Genomic DNA, 6,000 nt, shown 5'->3' on the forward strand with positions numbered 1-6,000 from the left:
TATGGTCTGATCTAGATGAAGCGATAGAAAACTCATGGTGAGTTAAGGGTTCTCGTGTGCTCTGAGGGAAAGCAACGAATTATGTTGTTTATTGAGACTTATGGCAGATATATTGAACGATGAGGTTCATGTCGTTGAGATGAAATCATAAACCTCGATAGTGGTCCGATGTGAAAATGAGACGATATAAACAACACAGGTAGAATGAGTGGGGGTTGAGTAGGTAGTTTACTATAAAACCTCTATATGTTTTTTAATCAATCAGTTTTGCATGTTTATTTTCAGTTATTCACAAAATTGCCACCTTGAAGATAGTTTTGTTCTCATTTGTTCTCAAAATAAAAATTGTTCTCATTTGAATATATATATATATATATATATATATATATATATATATATATATATATATATATATATATATATATATAATAATAACAATAACAATAATATCAACAATGTTATAATGATTGATGTGGTTTGAAAACTTTGTACCACTAACATATAATGATTATTTAATTGATATGCTACTATGTTGAATGTCAAACAATTTTTGGATTAATATGATGTTTGTTTTTTTTTATAATACATATTTGATAGCCCAATAAGTGATACTACAAAGATTACAATAATACTCAACTTGAGATGCTATATACTCGATAAGATTCTCCATATATATTGTTAAATTTCTAGTTGGAAGTTACAAGTTACAATGCAATATAAAGCCCATGAATAAAATCTGATTAAGCCGGCAACTCGGCAAGCGATATAAAATTTTTTACATTTGGCCCAATAAATTAATAGTGAAGAGCCCATATCTCTTTTCTTTAGCAAATTCGAATATGGGGCATATTATTGTAACATTTAATTTAATTAATAAAATCAACGTGTTTTATTTTTTTAAAATGTATTATTTTGTATAAGGTTTAGTTTAAATATGTGATTTCCTCATTTGTAGTCATTTCTTGTAGTTGAAAATTTTGATTCGGAAACATAAATTATTTTTATTCTTATTATTTAATCATTTTATCAATAGCCGAATCTTGCTTGCAGCTATTTTGCACGTAGCCAATATTTTGTTTGGCCGGTCAATAATACAAGGGATTCGGTTAAACAAAGTTAGTCAATGAGTGTGAATTACATAGGTTTTGTAAAACTAAAAATGGTGCTATCGAAATATAAAAGTAGTATAGTTTCAATACTTGTAAGTTATAACAAATCATAAGATTTGAGACTCTAAGGGTGGACGGAATGGGCAATGTTTGTGGGCAGGTTGGCGGCGGTACCGCCTGTGGAACGGGGGTTGTCAGAAGTTATGGTACTACTTTGGGTGAGCATCGGTCCTGATCCTAATCAAAACCGACTGTGAACCGAAGAACCAATAACCAATTTAGTGGAAATAGAGAACCGAGAATCGAATCGAATACCATGTTTTGGTCCCCTGATTTCCTTTTTTTCAGTCATGTCAGGTTCCACTATGTCAAAGGCTTATCCCTAATATTGTTGGAGCAAAGACAAACGTCTTACATAGCTCATGGTTCTCTCTCTCTCTCTCTCTCTCTCTCTCTCTCTCACACACACACACACACATACACACACAAACACAAACTCCTTGATATCATCCCGCAACATATAATGATACCTCACATTCTTCATTTCCTCATCTGCTGCATACTGCGGTACCAATAAAGCCCTCTCCCAGAATTTGGCAGTGATCTTTGCCACAGTCTCAGTAGTCTGGCGAAGATTCAGAAACTCTCGCGCCAACTGTTGCACCTCAATTGTCGGAGCAGACTCAGCTCGGAACCTGGTCGAGAAATCATCCCATGACATGGCATCAACAACACCATCACTCAACTCACTACTAACCTCTTCGTACCAATCCCATGTATTGTCCTTCAATAGGCAGGAATCATATCTGACCTTCGCCTCCTCGGGGTAAAAACTTGTCCTGAATGTGTTATCCTTATCCGCTAACCACCTCCTACTGACAATGGGGTCCCTTTTCCATTGATCACAGAAGCTCCACAAGCATGGAACTCCCTGAAAAAAAAAGGTGCAAGCTTTAACGACGACCATAATCTTAGCACGGAACGTGCCCAAGCGCTCATCCAAAATCTCTGAAATACTGCGATAAGCCTATGATAAGATGAACTCCTACATTTGCTCGCTAATCGACTCAGCACCTGCATCTGAGTCGGAACCCGAACCCAAACCAGAACCTGAACCCCCTCCCTAAGTGCTCATCTCCAAACTAAAATACAACATGGCAAATATCAAAACATGCCCAAGAATCCTCTTCCCAAAAGCTTCTTAGATTCTCCAAGACCCTCGCCGATTCGAGTGTAGATCCTGTGCTTTTAGTAGTACGGGACCAATACTACTGATGTGTGTAAAACGCACTATTTTTAATCCTATTACTTCAAACACAAATTAAACACACGAAAGGCAGTGAACCTATCGATTAATAGTATAGTTTAAGCAAGTAGGGTATCAAACAAAGGGAACGGTAACAATCAAATTAAGTACTAGTATTACCTATTTAAAAACAATTAATAAAAGAGGGGGGGTTTCTCTATTTTTGCAAGAGTAGAAACTTAATCAATCAATTAAGTTTCAAACAAAGACAATCAACAGCTAAGAAGAACAAGAAAGGACAACTAGATTCAATGATAAAAGAGACTTCTGTTCAGATTTGATTCACTTATTCCTATGGTTGATTTCGTGGCAAGTGCAATGGATCCATATGTCAATGATTACCGATTCCTAATGTGATTGGTTTCATGTTCATTATTACCAATCCTTTAGTAGACAAGTTAATTCAAATAATGGCCAGTTGATTAAACTAACAAGTTTCCTAGTGTGTAGTTCATATCAAGTAAGACTTGTAATAATATCTAAACAAATTTGTTCAATTCAATCAACTCATATGTGGTTGTTCATCACACATGCTCACACATTGATTTACATATTTTCTAGTTAACCCTAGTTTCATATTCATTATTCCTAAGCATACAATCTTGTATTCATAAATCTATATGAATCAAGTAATCAAGAAGATGTTCATGCAACTTAATAAATCACTTATTTGCCTTTTATTCTCTTCTAAATTGCCTCTTATGTTGAATTCTCGAAATCTAGGACTCCAAGAACCCTTCTTGCCTCCAAAAATCGTACAAAGCCTCCAACATTAGTTAGGGTTCGAATGAGAAGTGTTTCTATATATAAATTATGAAAATAGGGCCAAATCGACGAGTTTTGACCACCAACTTGTCAAGTTTTTTCAATAATCGGCGTATACATCGTGTACGACAAGGCATCTTCCAATCGGGAACATTCTGATCAACTTGTCGATTTTAGGCTCAATGCGTCGAGGTTTTTCGGAATCAACATTTTGTCAAAACATAAAAGTCTTCCGTAATTGTGTCTAGTTTTCAGAATATTTTGAATCTCGTCAATCGGAGTTACGGTTCATGAGATATGGCCAAAAAACTGACAAGGGGTCAAGCTGTCCAACAACATCCTTCTTTCTTCAAAATTCAAGATCCAAGCTTCCAATCGCCAATTCCGCTTCCTTTTTTACTAGAGCATGTCTTTTATTGCTGAAATCAAAATATTAAGCTAATTAAGTACCTTTTCTCCATAAAATGATATAAAATCAACATTAATTAATAAGATAATGAATGCATTTTATAACTAAATATGCCCATATCAACTACATTCCACACCTATCCATACTCTCCTCAACAGTCATCTCGAATCCTCTAAGTCACCTCCTCAAACCAATGCACCAAAAATCATTAAAACACACCACTAACCCTACTGAAGCATATCCTAGGCTCTCCTAGGTTCACAACCTCACTCCCACCAATATCAACTAGCTTCCTTATGAATATAGTCACATGCAACAGGGATCAGATAATCCTTCGAGTAAAAGACTCAACCCTAGAATGGTTGGACTCAAACAAGAGTTGAACAATATGTTCAAATCCATCACTCTAAGATTATTTAATCCATGCCACATGTAACCTAGCATATTCACTTAGCTGTAGAAGCAAAATTGTAAAAGTCGAATATTGTGTTTTGTATTGTTTCGCATTTTATGTTATTTTACTAAGTCATATTTGTGCGAAGTGTAATGTTTAGACTTAGTATATTTTTTGTACACTCATGTTCCCTATAAATAGGGACTAAGGTTAGAAGTAGAGGATAACTTTTGTTAACGCAAATATCCTTTCTGCTTATTCTGGAATCAGTCTTCATCAATATGAGATCTGATTAATATTTACTCTTCGTGTTCTAACTCTTAGATTACTAAAATCATACTTTGTTTTCTTAAATCTCGATAACAATTCTCTTCAATTGGTATCAGAGCAGGATTCAAACTGCATTGATCTGATTTTCGTGTTAGAATCATTTGCTTTTTGAGTTGCAACTTTACTCAAAATTTTCCGCGCATTTTGGTTTTGAAAATCACATTTGATCTTCAGATTTGAATTGATTCTGTCTTTGAATTGTTTAGTCGAGTAATCGATCAGTGATTTGTGATCAATTCAATTGATCAAATTCTCAATTTCATCAAGTTTTTCAAGCTTTCTGAAACTTTTTGTGTTCATCAATGGCGAACTTCAACATGAATACAATGACTTCCTTCTCTCACTTGCTTGGTTCTTCAACCAAAATTTTGATGTTAATTCCAGAATATTATGATCAGTGGGCTGATAATGGAAGATTACTTAAATGGAATTGATGAAGAACTTTGGAATTGTATCGATGGAACAGTGCAAGCTCCTGTTAATGTTCAACCAATTGGTCCATCTGCTGCATCTACTCAAGTTGCTGATTAAGAAAAAACGGTTGAAGAATAATGAAAAGAGGTGCATGAGGGAACTAAGAGGTGCTCTTCCTCCTGTGGTTTATAATTACATTCATAGTTGTAAAATAGCAAAGGACATCCGGAACACTCTAAAAGAGAAGTATCAAGGTAGTGAAAAGACGAAGATCAATTCAGTGAAGCAATGTCTAGTTGAACTGAAAGGATTCAGACAAAAGGATGCTGAAACTCTTGAAAATTACTATGATCGTCTGAATGAGCTTATATTTCGCTGCAATAGGTATGGAATCACTAGGTATCTCATGGAGTTCAATTTAACATTCATTATGGGTCTTCGCAAGGAATGGCGAAGTGTGAGCATGATGATTAAGAATCAACAGAGTTTTGATACAACTCTTTTGAATTATCTCTACAATCAGCTGAAAACACATGAATGTGAAGTTTCAGAAATGTATGAAGAATCAAAACAAAGTATTGGAGGTCCTTTGGCTCTTGTTTCAAAGGTATCAGAAGCTGATGTTAATGAAAAAGATGGTTCAGATGATGAAGGATTTTTGATGAACTCTGATGATGAAGCTGTGGCATTCTATTCAAACAACAGAATTAAGAAGTTTTTCAAAAAGCCTTTTAATCCAAAAGGAAAGGCTAGTGATGCGAAGAGTGCAGTCACAAAAACTGGAGGAGAGAAGAGGAAGAAATTGGAGAAAGCTGATGAGAAACAAAAGGATGCAAAAGAAGTGAAGAAGCTGAAAGGTGACTCAGGAATTTAATGTCACTACTGCAATGGTGTGAATCATTTTGCAGCCGATTGCATGTTGCGAAAGAAAGAAGAGAAGAAGGAAAAGTTAAAGATGAAGCATACTACTCTAAAAAGATTGAAGAGATACGTGATAAGACCAAAGGAGTGTCTTTGGTTGCGAAAGGTGAAACTGATAATGAAGAAAGTGGTACGTATCAGATCTGGTCTTCAGGATCTGATGACGAGGAAATGAGGCATCCTACACATGGAGCAATGTTTGCATGTTTTGAAGATTGCGAAGAGGAAATTTCAGGAAGGTGCTTCGTATCCAAATCCACGGACAAATCACCTATGACCACCAAGGTACGTGCAATACTTGAATCTTTTAATATTCCTTTATCTGCTTATGATGCTGAAATTGTTTCATTTG

The sequence above is a fragment of the Lactuca saligna genome, chromosome 5, assembly GCF_052625555.1.
Source record: "Lactuca saligna cultivar CGN05327 chromosome 5, ASM5262555v1, whole genome shotgun sequence".
Taxonomy (NCBI): Eukaryota; Viridiplantae; Streptophyta; class Magnoliopsida; order Asterales; family Asteraceae; genus Lactuca; species Lactuca saligna.